Below are 17,342 nucleotides of genomic sequence, written 5' to 3'. Positions count from 1 at the left end.
CTTTTTAAAACTTCATACTTTAAATTATTTTTACATTGACCTTTAAAGTTGGTATATAGCTAAGATTTGAAAGTTCTGTTTAAAAACCACCCTGCTGAAACATCAGACAATCCCAAAAGTTCAAAACAGATTGGTTGGCGGATGGCTGAAAGCAAAGGAGACCAGGAAGAAGAGAGAGAAGCCAGAAAGGAACAGGGAATGTCAGGAGAGGGAGGACTTTGGCTTATTCCCCATGACGACCTGTTCTCTAAATCATTTCTGGCTTAGGAAGGCAGGAAGCACCCTGTGTATAAATAAGTTGTGTTTGATGGAAAGTGATTTCTGAATATATTTGAGTGTATTTGGAGAAGGGGCATTTTATTTTTCCATTTTGTTTATTCTACCTTGAATGGATCACCCTGTTCTCATTTAGTTAATTTCATAAAACAGGTCAAATTTGTTCTAGGTTAGAATCTGTGGGATCTTTTGGTTTTCAGGATGCAGTCATTGATGGGTTTATGTTTTGTGCTTGGTTCATACTTGGAGTTCCAATGCCAGAGATGACAAAATTGCTCAAGGAATAAAAGCTGTCTGACAGGAGGTCAGAGGGATTATAATTCTTGTATTGCTTGTGTCCAATAAAAGCCAATAAACATGACTAATTGTATTCTGTGGAATCCCATAAGATAGTGGAGTAATGCTCTTCTTCATTTGGAATTTTTCCTGACTGCTCATATTTTACTAAGGCTTGGCATCTGTAAGAACTATTTGTTACCTGCATTTTCTAATGGACAGCAACGTTCTCTTTTTCTTCATTAAAGTGTCATCCAATGAAAGATGAAATCTCGTTTTTAATCAAGCAGCAAAGTGTAGCTGATTATATGTAACAGAATAGTTTGATGTTTATAGGGCTATTTAAAATAAAAAGGCATCGTTGACTGAGATAAACTATAGTGTAAATAACCCATGTGTAGTAATAAAATGGCCTATTATGTGATAGATGGTGCCAAAGAATTCAAGTTTCATCAAAGAGCTATATTTCAAATTTTAATCCAATTTACCCTCTCTTCTCCTATCTTCGAAGTATGGAGACTGTATCTTGAGTTAAGCTTAGCAATATGCCATTGAGCCATCATAGCTAAAATCTTTGGCAAAATTGTGAAATGTATATGTTGTCTTTGTAAAAATTAATAATTTATGTTGATTTTGAGTTTCAAAAGTGAATTCTCCAAACTCTGCTAGAGTGTTCTGCCAGGTTTTGTGCTGCAGATATAATTCACAGTGAGTCACATGTAGAGTTCCTATGCTCAGAACCGCCTAGGAGCCTGTGTTTATCCTCCATTAGTATTTGCTTTATCATGAAAAAGCTTAATGTTGATATTAACTTTGAGAATGTGCGTGTGCAGAAGGAGGCAGGGTTATATTTATTTGAGTGAATTAACTGTTATAATTGTAGAACTGGATTCTAATGTGCTCTGTCATGTTGTATTTTCTTTTTAAAAATAATTTATTAAGATAAAATTTACACAACATGAAGTTAACCATTTTAAAGTAACAATTAAGCAGCGTTTAGTACATTTTCAGTGCTGTGTAGCTACAATCTCTCTCTAGTTCCAAAACATTTCTGTCCCTCCCCAGTAAGACCCTGAACCCATTAAGTAGTTTCTCCTCATTCCCCTACACCCCAAACCACAGAGACCACTAACCTGTGTTTCTGTCTCTACAGATTCATCTATTATAGATATTTCATGTAAATGCAGTCATATAATACGTGACTGTTTTGTGTCTGGTTTCTTTCACTGAGTATAATGTTTTAGAGGCTTATCTTTTCTCCTAAGAAAACACCTATTCATTACTAAATTACGCTTATCCTCAAAATGTTTGAGAGCGGACGTAACACATGCTGTTAGTCCAGATAGACCTGGGGCGAAATCTTCGAGTTTCCAGTTACAATGCTTGGGATATAGTGCCTGTTATTTAACCTTTCTGGGCCACGTGTTCTTGCACATAATTAAGAAAGAAATATCTGTTTAACAGGATGATTTTCAGAAATAAGTGACGTATGTTTAAAAAGTTCTGGAACGTACTAAGTCCTTGATTTTTATTCCACGTGGCTTACCAGAGATAAAATTGTTACAGAATCTTCACAATTCAATGACTTGACCGATATTCACTCAAATTATTTCTGTCAATATCTATTACCACGTAGGTAAGTTAATGATATTCATTTTGCATATATAAACTTTATTATTTTGATTCTATCTATAACGATATTCTAATTTTTAAAATTTTATTTATTTATTTATTTATTTATTTATTTATTTATTTATTTATTTGAGAGAGAGAGAGCATCAAGTTGGGGGGTATGGGAGGGGCAGTGGGAAAGGGAGAAAGAGAATCTCAAGCAGACTCTGTGCTGAGTGAGGAGTGTCCACAGGACTGGATTCCATGATCCTGAGATCATGGCCTAAGCTGAAACCAAGATTCTGACACTTTACTGACTGAGCCATCCAGGTGCTGCTTTAATGATTTTACTTCATAAATTTTAGTAAAAGGATAGATTAATGGAAATTACTCTTAAAAAATCACAACATTGCTCTTTGGTTTGCAGCCCATTTTGCTTGAATTGTAATACTTTTTTTTTTTTCATTCTGACCCATTTTAAAAGATTTCTGTGTTAATGGTGAAGTTCTTCCACAGAAGACAATGTATTTATTCCTTAGGATAGAAATTTCAACAAAAGCAAAGTGATTTTAAGTCACAAAGCTATTTCTGCTTTACACTGAGATTGTTATTCAAAATTACACACACAGTTAAACTGCTTTTATCGATGCTAAAGAAAAAATCTTGGGGCGCCTGGGTGGCTCAGTCGTTAAGCATCTGCCTTCGGCTCAGGTCATGATCCCAGGGTCCTAGGATCGAGCCCCTCATCGTGCTCCCTGTTCAGCAGAGAGCCTGCTTCTCCCTCTCCCACACCCCCTGCTTGTGTTCCCTCTCTCGCTGTCTCTATCTGTGTCAAATAAATAAATAAAATCTTTAAAAAAAAAAGGAAAAAGAAAAAATCTATTTTAGAGGCTTTATTATGACACAAAGGACAACAGGGTTTAATTTTTGTAAAATGGAAATCTGATATTTGGTCTTGTATATGAAAATGGTCAAGCCTCAGCCCTAATGTTGTTTACGCCTCCACAGTATATCAGAGCAAAAAGACTCTAAATATAGATTGCAGTTATAAAGAACAAACAACTTAGTTATCTGTCCTTATCAAAGGGATCTTGTCACTATCTAAACTATAAAAAAAAAAAGTCAGGGACTGTTTTCTGGAAATTTTAAATAAGTGACTCTCTCCCCACTGTGTTCAGGTATATGTTGATTTTTTTTTTGTTCCGTGGTTATTTTTTATTTTTATTCCTTCTTTTTTCTTATAACTATTTATTTTAGCTCATTTCTTATTAGTTCATGACTCATTTGATACATTTGTGGAAATGTAATCTGTTCTATGTCATTTTACCTGATAATTTCATTAAAATATTTCATCTGAAATTCCTTTGAAGCCCATGAGAAATGAAATATCTTTTTTTATACTGTTTTATTGAATTTTATGATGATCCTCCCTTAAGGAAAATCACACACACACATACACACATATTCTCAAAAAAAAAAAAAAAGCAAATTAAAGTTGCATTCCCTGATTTCTAAACTAGAAAGTGAAACAATTTCCCTCTGAGCTTGGTCGTATGCTATCAGTTCTCAAGTCATTTTTCTGTAAAATGTCATTTCTTTAGGATGAATGACCACCCATCATCAAATTATATTTCAAGACCACAGTTCCTTAATAAAGTACTTATCAGGTTGATTTTTAAAAGCTTGGAAAATAGTTATGGAACATATTTACTGTTGGCATTTACTCAAACTCTCAGCTCAAGATTTTGTTTCTAAAATAGAAATAATATCTTGCAATGTGACTGTATACAGTTAGTAATATAAATAAAGTGTGTGATCTATCTTCCATATGTATGCACCAGATGCATACATATTAAAAATATGTTAATTTTCTCCCCTGGAAGAACATTTTATATATTCCACATCATATTTCATTAAAATATGTGTAATGATAAAATATATGTACAGTTTTAAAATGAAACTTCAAAGGAAGATTATGCTAAAACTCAAATGTCTGCTTGCTTATTATGCTCTTGTCACGAATCTAAAAATTATTTAAAGGTTAGTTTTCTAATCTAATTGCACAGCTAAGAGTTTAAGGTCATCATCATGCTAGAGTTGAAAAAAAAAAAAACAACAGTCTTCTAGCCTTGACAGATACAAGAGGCAGAGACAGGAAGGGACTAATTTGAACCATACATAAATACAAAGTAAAATAAAATAAATGGTCTCGTTGATAGTACACAGGCAATAAGATCAGTTTTGATGTCCCAAGTTAGGAGAAAAAAATCTTTAAAAAGAATTAAGTTATTGGCGCGTGGGTGGCTCAGTTGGTTAAGTGGCTGCCTTCAGCTCAGGTCATGATCCCAGGGTCCTGGGATGGAGCCCTGAGTCGGGCTCCCTGCTCGGCGGGGAGCCTGCTTCTCCCTCTCACACTCCCTCTGCTTGTGTTCCCTCTCTCGCTGTCTCTCTCTCTGTCAAATAAATCAAATCTTTAAAAAAAAAAAGAATTAAGTTATCATTTTGAATTGTAGCCAAAGAATATTTTTCTTTCACTTTGAATAAAGCTACCAATCCAAGAAGAGTAAGATGTGAGTCTGAATTGGACTCACATAAGGTGAGATTTATCAGGGTTCCATAAAAATGGGGTTATCCAAGATTTTAAAGATGCAGAGGATAATCTCAATATCAGGACTCACAGAAAAATACTACCACTGTATTAAAATGATCCCTTAATTATGGATGCTGGATTTTAATTCCAAGGGCATTTTACAGCTGAATCCATTATGGAACCTTATCATAATTATGTGAGGGAAAAATCACACTGTCAACAATTGCTGTGTCTGATGAGGCACTTATCTTTTGATGTTCAGTTACCTTCTGCTTGTTAACCTTGTCGTGGAGGGCCACTGCAGAGAGCAGCAACCAAATGCAACCCCCGGTAATTACTGTAATTCAGTGAGAAATGTAGTCACTGGAGGCAGGCAGTTCTACCCCCATCATCAACCTTGTGCAACTCAAGGAAAACACAAACATGGCCGGGCTCAGACAAATTAGGCATGAACAAATGTTTCACATTAAGTGAGTTAAAGGACCTTGCTGAAAATTACAAGGGCTGCTTAGGAAAGCGATGAATCCCATTATGGAAGTCATAGGTCTAAAAGAAAGCAGCTTGTTGGAGACCCATATATAGCTGCAGGATGTGGACACCTTGGTGAGAGCAGGTCCCATCCTGGACCCAGTTCTCCCGCACAACCCTCTCGGGGAGGAGTAGTCAAAGTCATGAGTTGGAGACTGCTCTCCTAGAAATGTAATTAGAAAATAAAATGCTGTTTTGTATTACCTCAAGCAATTTTGCTATGAAAAACCAGGAAGAAAACAATCTCACATTTCACTCTGAGTTTAAAAAAGCTCTATCTTTCTGGCAATGCCTGATTTGAATTCATAGACTGCACATTATAGGGCATATGTGGACATTTATACCTCTATCAGAAATTATTTCCATATTACGATAAATAGGCTTGGGATATGGGTACTTCTAAATAACTATCTTTATGAAATATATTATTTTAATATGCATTTTCCCTGCCTTCCCCTTCACTGGCAGGTGGGCGAGAGGTTCCTATTCTTTAAACACGAATGAGACTGGGCAGTGCTCCACTTAGCTCTTTCTCCTGCTTCAGTGATAATGTAATTCATAGGAAATTCTGCCTTAACTCTGCTTTGTAGTATTTTCTAACGCTTGCTACACTCTGAAAAAGTGCAGTTTTATTCAAGTCCATTCTGCTGTGGAAAAAAAAATAAAATGGAAGTGGGGAGAGCAGGAATAAAGATAGACATAACACGCAAGCAAAAATACGTTGATAGAGGGGTTTAACAGAAAATGAAGTCAGCAGGGGTCTGTGTTATGTACCACCATGAAAAAAATAGAAGACAGATCAACACCACCCTATGTTTTGCAGGCTTCCATTAAGGGAGTTTGTGTGTGTGTGAGTAAATGGTCTTTAAGTTTGAGCCTTTTTTGTGGTTTTGACTGTAAAAAGTGCTGGTGAGGATGTAGAGAAAGGGGAACCATCCTACACTGTTGATGGGAATGCACACTGGTGCAGCCACTCTGGAAAACAGTATGGAGTTTTCTCAAAAAGTTAAAAATAGAACTACCCTACGATCCAGCAATTGCACTACTGGGTATTTACCCAAAAGATACAAAAATACTCATGCAAACGGGTACATGCACCCCAATTTTTATAGCAGCATTATCAACAACAGCCAAATTATGTAAAGAGCCCAAGTGTCCATCAACTGATGAATGGATAAAGAAGATGTGGTGTATATATGCACAATGGAATATGACTCAGCCATCAAAAAGAATGAAATCTTGCCATTTGCAATGACATGGATGGAGCTAGAAAGTATGATGCTAAGTGAGATAAGTCAGTCAGAGAAAGACAAATACCATATGATTTCACTCATGTGCGGAATTTAAGAAAAAACAAATGGGAAAAGGGAAAAAAAGACGGAGGGAGGCAAACCAAGAAACAGACTCTTAATGATAGAGAACAAACTGATTTTGTGATGGGGATTAAGGAGGGCACATGTTGTGTGATGGGGATTAAGGAGGGCATGTGTTGTGATGAGCACCGGGTGATGTATGGAAGTGTTGAATCACTGTATTGTACACCTGAAACTAATATTACACCATATATTAACTGGACTTAAATAAAACCTTTTAAAAAAAGGATATATAGACATTGTTCCTGCCCTATGATTCTAGTGCTGAAATCAGTCTAGTTGATGCTCTCTGTTTCTAAATGTATTGTAAAAAGTAAAAAAAATAAAAGATACCTGTTTAATACCATGAGTTTTATACTAACATGTTATATTTTTTAATGGTAAACTGAATCAGAAGGAAAAAAAGTTGAGTGAAAAGAATTGATTACATAATCTATCCCAATTTCATCAGTTGCTCATTGGATATAGGATACAGTCAATACTTGCGAATGTCTCTCTTCCTTTTTTTCTCTTGATCTGTGGGCCCTCTTGGTGAGCAAAAAAAGCATCCACCTTTTCTTCCCATTTTCACATTTCAGTTAAAAAATCTTCATGATGAACATGTTACATCTATCTTTTATTTCTTATTTATTTACATTTAAATACTTTATTTATTTGTCAGAGAGAGAGTGCGTGCATGAGCAGGAGGAGTAGCGGGCAGAGGGAGAATCAGGCTCCCTGCTGAGCAAGGAGTCGAGATGCAGAATTTGATCCCAGGACCCTGGGATCATGACCTGAGCCAAAGGCAAACGCTTAACTGACTGAGCCACCCAGGCGTCCCTACTTCTATCTTTTAATGAAATATAGATTACTCACATTTGAACTGGCTTGAACTTGTATGTCAAAGTTTAAGTAATTTGGGTCCCTAAGTATACTTGATGTAAAATATATTGCTGTAAGTTTAACTAATGACCCACAACTAACACACATATGTTTCATTGGTATGAAATACACTAATAGTAATTTATAATCAAAAGGCAAGTACAGGAGTAATAAAACATTATGTGACATCCTCAGAAGTGATGATACCCGAATACTAGAATCGCCACTGTTCTTGGGCCTGCATGTGCGGGAAGCGAGATGCTCCTTTGTCAATCATTGCTAGGCCACTACGTTTCCTAATAGGATGTTTTTATTAGCTTACTGAGATATCTTTGGCAAATAAAATTTATATATATTTAAGGTGTACAATGTGATGATTTGATATACATCGTGAAATGATTCTCACAAACAAATTAGCAAAGACACACCTCACATAGTTACCAGTTTTGTGTGTGTGTGTGTGTGTGTGTGTGTGTGTGTGTGGTGAGAACATTCAAGATCTACTATCTTAGCAAATTTCAAGTATGAAATATGGTATTATTAACTAGAATCACCAGGATGTACATTCGATCCTCAGAGCTTATTCATCTTATAACTGCAAGTTTTTACTCTTTGACATACATCTCCCAACTTCCTCCAGCTGCCCCAGACCCTGGCAACCATCATTCTATTCTCCGTTTCTGTGAACTAGACTTTTTTAGATTCAAGCAAGATTACATGGTATTTTTCTTCCTCTGCTTTATTTCACTTAGCTTATTGTCCTCCTGTTTCATCCATGTTTTCGTAAATGGCAGGATTTCCTTCTTTCTCACTGCTGAATAATTGAATGTATATACCGCATCTTCTTTATCCATTCATCTGTCTATGGGCATTTCAGTTATTTCTGTATCTTAGCAATTGTGAATAATGCTTTAATGAACATGAGGGTGCAGCTATCTCTTCGATTAGAATTTCATTTCCTTTGGATATATAACTAAAATTGGGATTGCTGAATCATATGGTAGCTCTATTTTTATTCATTTATTTATTTTAGTTAACTCCATATTGTTTTCCATAATGGCTGCACCAACTTACATTTCCACTAAGAGTGCACAAGGGTTCCTTTTTCTTCAAACGCTCACCACATTTATCTCTTGCCTTTTTGATAATAGCCATCCTACAAGATTTGATGTGATAGCTCATTGTGGTTTTGATTTGCATTTCCCTGATGACTGGTGATGTTGTGCACCTTTAAATATACCAGTTGGCCCCTTGTATACTGGAAAATATCTATTCAGGTCCTTTGCCCATTTTTTTTTAATCAAGTTATTTGGTTTTTTGCCACTGAGTTGTAGTATTATGTATTTTGAATGTTATCCACTTGTTGGATATGTGGTTTGCAAATATTTTTTTTCCCATTGTGTAGGTTGCCTTTTCATTTTGTTGATTGTTTCCTTTGTTGTGCAGAAGCTTTTTAGTTTGATGCAATTCCACTTGTGTATTTTTACTTTTGCCGCCTGTGCTTTTGGTATCATATCCAGGAAATCTTTGACCTCTTTCTTGGGGGCATGTCACCCCTGTAATCCATGTGTCCCTTCCATCCACAGAGCACAGAAGGCACACAGAGAAATCCTTTGTCTAGTGGATTTTTCTTGTAGTAAATTATTATTATTAATTATATTATGTAACCTAACCTTGGATGGCTTCTGCCTATCTGAGGTTTTTCTTGCTCCTTCTCTTTTTATCTAGAAATTTGTCTACTGCTTATTGTAAAGAGTGTATGACTACTCACCTTCTTTTTAAATTTTATCTTGCCTGCCACTCTTTGGTGTGTAATAGATTTCAGTTGAAGTCTCATGACCAACTTGGACTTTGAACTCCCCCATTTTAAGTAAAGAACTATTAGTTTAATCAGTTAGAGCTCTGGTACCTAATTTGTATCTTCTTACAGATTTGGAGAGGACTGTCTTGCCTTTCAGGGATTTCTTTCAATTTGGCCAAAGTTGTATTGTATTTGACTGTTATTCTCCATAGACTCTGGTCAGGATTGTGATGAACTGATATTTTTCTTCTTGAAAACTTGAATTTTGGGGGGTCATTTTGTGTACCATAGGAGAGAGAATACTTTTTCTCTACCATGTTCAACAAAAATGGAATTCTTAAAAATACTAAATTTACTACTAAAATCAGAAAAAGTTTTTGTGGTCCTATATTTTTTACAAATAATACTTATTATTATTATTTATGCCACATAATATGAGTCTTTTCTTATACATATTATACCTAAACCTCTCCTTAAAACTCTGAAAACCATGTCTGATTTTTTTTCTATTTTATATACTAATGAATGAGGCTCAGTGGAACTAAGTATCTTGCCAGCGTCTAATTAAGAATTAAGATATAATAACCTGATAGACAAGTAATTTATCATCTTTACCCAAACTTCCTCTTTGGTCTAATTTCTTCTCACTCTCTCATATGAGTGATCCATTCTTGATACAATGAATAAAAACAATTCTCTAAAAGGATGATCTCTCATGAGTACCTGCTTCTACATAGCCCCTAATGAACACTAAATCTAGTAGGTGATGTTTTCCCTTGTGCAGCATGCTGTATCATTTTAACAACATAGCCAAAACCCTTTTATCTGGCATTTTCAGAATGTTGGGCTTAATTTGCCCATTCACTTGGTATAGGCTACATCATTTATTCCTTAAAACTTTTTACACTGCAGGGCTCCTGGGTGGCTCAGATGGTTGAGTGTCTGCCTTTGGCTCAGGTCATGATCTCAGGGTCCTGGGATCGAGTCCCACATCGGGCTCCCTGCTCCTTGGGAGCCTGCTTCTCCCTCTGCCTCTCTTTCTCTCTCTCTCTCTCCGTCTGTCATGAATAAATAAATAAAATCTTAAAAAAAAAAAACTTTTTACACTGCTTTGAATAAGCAAGATGTTTATGTCATTGGTGCAAGTCCCAATTATTGTGTCTGTTTTGTCCAAGTTTATTAGCATTTTGTGGAATCTTCAAAGGATTTTGGTTAAGATCATTTGTTAATTAATGTTATATTTTGATATTTTTATGCTTTGTAACACTTTGTTGCTTCTTTGCTGGTGTGGACATTTTGGTTCTTATTCTATGAACACTTTTACCTCATTCTTTTCAACTCTGGTCTTGTATGATATCAAAATCCTCACTTTTCAGCGAGGTCTTCTTCTGTGCCACAAGGGCAGATGGGATTTGAGACATAGCCTGCTTTTCTTGATATCTGTCATCTAAACATAATATGAAATCAAGAGTCCATGCAGTTGTTCTGACTTAATTTTACCTTGTCTTTTTCCCCCCATAAGTTATAAATAGATGAGCTGCCTAACATGAGCTGAGAACAAAAAGAGGAGACGAGGATTACTGGTGCTGCGTGCTTGTGATGTGGTTACTTGAGAATCAGAAAACTTATATTCTCATCCCATGGGATCTTAGGGTAGCCAATTAAACACTGTGGTCTAATGTTTCTTTGTAGGAAAAATGAAAGAGGCTGGCTTAGATTACTCGGAGGTCTTTTTTAGTTAAAAACAACAACAAAAAAAAACACTTTAGTTTCATTTTTTGTATGTAGAAATCTTTGAAAACTGTGAGGTTGAACTGGAAGCTATAAAACATGAAATACAATGTGTCTGGGGCATAGGATGAATCTAGCCCAGAGTGAGGGTTTAATCTGGTCTAAGTAGGCCAGGCCTTCACTGACAAATCTTGATGATTTTATGGTAATGGGCAGAGAATCATTAAGGGTTTTGAAATGAGTACTGACTAAAGGAAAATGAAAATGATACTTTAATATCTGGGCAGTGTGGTGTAATTGAATAAGAAACAACTAGAAGTAAAAAGAAGTAGAAAGAAAGACTATCAAGTATTATATGGAAAAACATCCACAAGGTTGAAATCTAATCATTTCCAGCACTTGTTTTGCAGATAATAAAGAATTCTGAGAAAGTGATGGGAAATACTACCTAAGCAAACAATATGACAGAGCTGAAAAAAATAGTAAGTTGTAGGGGCATCATAGAAGATCTTTAAGAACTGGGCTCCCACCCACCCAAATAAGTAAGCCCTTTTAGTAATATCATACTAGTAAATATTTCTCCCTCCTTTTTCTGCACCTTACTCACAGTTCCCCAACACCAATATAACAGGTAATGATGCTAAGAAGAGTCAACTAACAAAAATGGGCCAAACAATAGTCTTTCTTAGGAATAGGGACTACAAAAAATGACTTTTGTTATTAATTTTTTGGATGATTAAACTGGGAGAAGACGTAGCTGTTTTTTTGTCATTTGCAGAGGGAAGCAACTATTTCCTGGATATAAACAAGGCCAAATTGGGACTAGACTCAGCATAGTGTCACTCTAAAATAAAAATATTACAAATCCAATCCCCAAAGCAAAGAAAACCAATGTAATACTTTAATACACATCCTTGTGGGTGCCTGGTGGGGAAAAGGATTTTACTACGTAAGAAATTTAGAGACTTTCTAATCACCTCATTTCCACACTCTCTTCCCAAAGTGACACTGATCATGTCTATAGCTACAAATCAATCCTCCCTCTCCCTCCATCATTTTCCAAGATGATTCTGTGCCACATGGCTGTAGCTCCATTATTAATTCTTCCCTATGCAGCATCATTCATATAAAATGCTCTAATTCTCAAGACTTTATCAAATCTTTTTTCTTCCTTGTTTCAATAAACACAAGGAAAGCTCTGTAAGCTACAAGTTTGGAAGAAGCGTATCTGTCTTCGTGGGTTGGAGCTGGACATGAGAAGCGGGGCATAGAGAAAACTCTCATAATACATTAAATTTGTTTTACCTGACCCACAGAGAAAAATATGTCTAAAGTAAGAGGATGTCATAGAGCAGGTGCACAGGGAAGAGGGACCCTAAGACTCAAGAAAGAGAGTAAGAGGTTCCTTTAATTTATGACACTTCACCCACAGTTACGTTCTTACTTTTCTGAGGCCCACCTGGACTTGGGGAAGAAAGTGAGACACCCTGGACTTCTTATTTAATCCCCACCCCTCCTGGCTCGTGACTCCTAATCAGAGGTGTTCAGTTACTCATGATATAAGAATTCTTTTTTTTTTTTTACTGCAATAAAACAAACGTTTAATTTAATTCAGAATAGATAAGAAATAACTCTTCAATAAAATATATAAAATTATACAAGGCACCCTTTCAAAGGGATAAAAGTATACTGGGTGGTGGTGGGGGGGGGGGAAGATGGAGAGAAAGATGAAGTACCAGGGAGCTAAATGGGCTGTTTGACAACACCATTTTTAGCAAGTCAAAACATGGCTTTACCCTCTGCCCACAGCATGTTAAAAAGTATATAAATTTTTCTAGTAAGTTTAGCACATACGGTAGGTACACACACAGAGAAAGCATGATTTTTTTTTCTTTCTGGATCTATTCATTGTTCAAGAATATTTAGCATATAGGTAATGGTTACAGTATATATATATTTTTTTTAAGCAGAGAATTAATTACACTCCCCGCCCCCCAATCACCTTTGCAATGTGTGAGGACTGACTTGTACCTAGTATTTCACAGAAACCATCAATTCCCCTGACATGCTTTAACTTTTTACTCTCCAATTGTCTGAAATGGAGTTAAGAAACAGCCTTGAGAGGAATTAGGAAGTACTTCCAAGTCCCACCTTACCCCAAGGCATTCTCAGGATTCTTCCCATCCCCCTTTTCTTGATCTTACCAAAAAAAAAAAAAAATTAAAACTTTAACACTCTGTAACAATGTGGACGGGGGAAAAATATAAGGCCAAATATGGTAGTATCTAATAAGTTTTAAATGCATGTAAAAATGCAAAAACACGATGTGTCCTCGTCATTTTGAGGAATCTCTCCATATCTACTTCCTATGCATCGTGCCTAATTCTAACCTTTGTTTTCCATAAGCAAAAGTCAATCATCCCATCAAAATCACCAAATGTCAGCAATTTTAGCAAATAATTGGTCTCTCCTATAAGAAAAAACAAATGGACTTAAGCAGTCTCTTTTAGGAAGGTGATATATAGAAAAAAGTATACATATGTGCATATAAATTTTGCCTTTCAAAATAATCTGAATTTTTATGTCTGCTGTATAAAAATGTCATTATATTTTATTATATATATAGAAAAACCATCAGAGCCAATCTTTGTGAAAGGAGGAGGGGGCATCTAGAAGATCACACCAAGAAAATGGGGCTTGGTGCCTCCAGCCTAAAGAACAAATTCGAACTACGTCTGTGGCCCTGTGGGCCTAGCCGCTTAGGGTGGCGCCTGCAAGGTTTGCAGAGCAGGAGCTCAGGCTTGGTACTGCCTTCTTGGAGAGGGAGGGGTGGACCCGTTTAAACAAACATCCACCACGGAGTCTATGGAGCTGGTCTTCCTTAGGATAGATGGTACATGCCATATCCGACCGGAGTCGCATAGAGTCCGACGGGCGGGATGGGGAGCACAGGTCTATGGAAAGGGTAGGAGGCTCCATATACGGATGCTGCTTGCAGGGGCGAGTTGATGGGGAAAGGGAGGCTGAAGCCAGAGGGCAGCATAGGTTTTGCAGCCATTTTCAGCTTTTCTAGTTCTGCCTCCTGCAGTCTTTAACCCTCGGCCCTTCGGTTCTGGAACCAGATTTTGACCTGGGTCTGTGTGAGGTTCGGAGAGCTGGAGAACTCTGCACGCTCTGCAATGGAGAGGTGCTGTTTCTGGCGGGACTTGCGCTCCAGAGCCAGGAGCTGGGACGTGGTCAAGGGCGTCCTGGGCTTCCGACTGGTCTCGTGCTTCGGCAGGGTGCAGGCGGTGGGGCTCATGTGTCCTGGCGGCGGCGAGTGTCTGCTGGCTTCCTGCATCCAAGCGGCTCCGTCTTCGGAGTTTTCCGACTTGACCGAGACGGTCTCGAAGGGCTCGACCGGCGGCCCGGGGCTGTGAGCTTCTCGGGCGCCGTGTCCAGGCAGTAGCCGTGGCCGCAGGGTGGCCCTGGCGGAGGCGCTTGGGGCTGGCAGTGGGGACGCCTCTTTGGGCGGCTTCTTGTCCGACCTGGGCGCCTCCACGCTGAAGGGCAGGCTGGAGGCCTTGACGCGGCGCTCCTCGGCGGCCCCCTCTGCTGCCCCAGGCCCCGGGAGGCCCACCACCATCGCCGGGCCCTCCTGGCTTCTCTGCCCTACGTGGCTTCGCGCGCGCAACTCCCCGTGCAAGAATTCTGAGGCCCGCTTTCTCTAGATAGAAGCCTAAAAGTTTGTCTTTCAAAACTGGAGAGATTCAGGTACCTATTAATTTTTCTAAATGTTTGGTAGAATTCAACAGTAGAGCTTTCACCTGGACTTTTGTTTATTGGGAGGTTTTGAATTACTGATTCAATCTCCCTACTAGTAATTGCTCTGTTCAGATTTCTTATTTCTTCATGATTCTAGGAATTGATACATTTTCTCTGTAGTAATTATTCTCCAAGTTAAAATCTGTAGTAATTATTCTCCAAGTTAAAATCAACTATTAACTGCACTTAAATCAAAGGAGAAGTAAAATTAAAACTGAGACCAGGAGGAGGAAATAACTACGTCATATAGATGACTTTATCATAACCTTTAGCACCTACCTTTCAGAGCAAATACAATCTATGTATAAATCATATACTTATGAAACTGCTTTCCTGCAAAATTTAATATAAACTACATACCAATAGCCACTCATCTTTTTTACATGCTTTCCTAATAGTATACTTGAATATTTAACAAATTTTATCTTAAATGTTTGAGGGTTTTTTTTTTTTAATCATGGCGAGACTTGAAATGTCATTATATTGCTTACTTAATGCTTATATTAAAAGTTTGCATAACAGAATTTTACAATAAGCTTATGTATTGCTTATATATGTGATTAAAATTATAATCATCATGGTGATAGAACTGCTACAAAACTGTCATAATTATCATCATAGTGTACTATCTTTATTCACTTAACAATATTTAAAATTATCTTGTTTGCATATTTTCTACCTCCTTCCACTTGACTGAGAGTTTTGTGAGAGCAGGGGCTTTGCCTGCCTTGTTCTTTCTCTTTTTTTTTTTTTTTTTAAGATTTATTTATTTATTTATTAGAGAGAGAGCATGAGAGGGGGGAGGGTCAGAGGGAGAAGCAGACTCCCCGCCGAGCAGGGAGCCCGATTCGGGACTCGATCCCGGGACTCCAGGATCATGACCTGAGCCGAAGGCAGTCGCTTAACCAACTGAGCCACCCAGGCACCCATGCCTTGTTCTTTCTATTCTTCATACCCAGAACAGTTGCTAAGACTTACTGAGGCTCCATGTCAAATAGTCCTAAAAAGATAATAGGAAAACCAGTCATTGTGTGTTTCTGATGTTATTCTATCTATCTATCTATCTATCTATCTATCTATCTATCTATCTATCTCTATATCTAAATATCTATCTGTATATATTATACAATATATGAAGTGTTCTTGCAAAAATGTTTAATTGAAAGGTGACCACTACATCAAAAACTAATGATGTAGTATATGCTGGCTAACTAACCAAAGCTCTAGATTTAATTTCCAATTTACAGATATACAGAGCATATAGACACTGTGGAAACACTAAATACAATGTGGAAACAATATATAAATATAGAATAAGAAACATTCCATTAGGCAGATTGCCTGGGATCCCCTAAAATTAAGTGTTTTGGGGAAAAAGGTGTAACTCTATTTGATTTAAAATGACTAAAAGTGGAAATATAACATATCAAAATTTATGGGATGTAGAAAAAGAGATTCTAAGAAAGAAGATCATACTCAGAAATGCCTACCTCAAGAAAAAAGAGTCTCAAATAAACAACCTAACTTTATACCTGAAAGAACTAAAATAAGAACAAATGAAGCCCAAAGTTAGTAGAAGGAAGGAAATAACAAAGATTAAAGCAGAAATAAATGAAATAGATACGAAAAAGACAAAAGAAAAGGTCAGTGAAACTAAGAGCTGTTTCTTTGAAGAGATAAACAGAATTGACAAGCCCTTAGCTAGGCTCACCAAGAAAAAAAAAGAGAGAGCTCAATAAATTAAATCAGAAATGAAAAAGGAGATATTACAACTGATACCACAGAAATGTAGAGGATAATAAGAGATTACTAAGAACACTGATAGGCCAACAAATTGGACAACTTAGAAAACATGTATCAATTCCTAGAATCATGAAGAAATAAGAAATCTGAACAGAGCAATTACTAGTAGGGAGATTGAATCAGTAATTCAAAACCTCCCAATAAACAAAAGTCCAGGTGAAAGCTCTACTGTTGAATTCTACCAAACATTTAGAAAAATTAATACTTATCCTTCTCAAATTTTTCCAAAAAATAGAAGGAATTCTTGTAAACCCATTTTATGATGCCAGCATAACCCTGATATCAAAACTAGACAAGGATGCCACAAGAAAAGAAAATTGGGGGCCCAAATATCCCTGATGAACATAGATGCAAAAATCCTCAAGAAAATATTAGCAAACTAAATTCAACAATACCTTAAAAGTATCGTTCACAACGATCAAACGGGATTTATCCAGGAACATGAGGATGGTTCATCATCCACAAATCAGTCAATGTGATACACCACAATAACAAAATGAATGATAAAAATCCTAGGATTATCTCAAAAGATGCAAAAAAAGCATCTGACAGAATGCAACATTCATTTATGATAAAATCTCTCAACAAAACAGGTACAGTGGGAATGCACCCCCAACATAATAAAGGTCATACATGCCAAGGCCACAACTTGAGTGCATCTTATGAAACACTCAGTAAGAAGTACCCA

The 17,342-nt window shown here is 37.0% G+C and overlaps 1 pseudogene; it reads right to left on the bottom strand.

Annotated features, from left to right (window-relative positions):
- Window positions 1-13,884: 13,884 nt before the first annotated feature.
- On the bottom strand, window positions 13,885-17,097 carry LOC118004716 (annotated as a pseudogene).
- Between the last annotated feature and the right edge of the window lie 245 nt (window positions 17,098-17,342).

The sequence above is a fragment of the Mirounga leonina genome, unplaced genomic scaffold (genome assembly GCF_011800145.1).
Source record: "Mirounga leonina isolate KUSES-001 unplaced genomic scaffold, KU_Mleo_1.0 Mir_93, whole genome shotgun sequence".
NCBI lineage: Eukaryota > Metazoa > Chordata > Mammalia > Carnivora > Phocidae > Mirounga > Mirounga leonina.
This window is presented reverse-complemented; position numbering and strand designations above follow the sequence as displayed.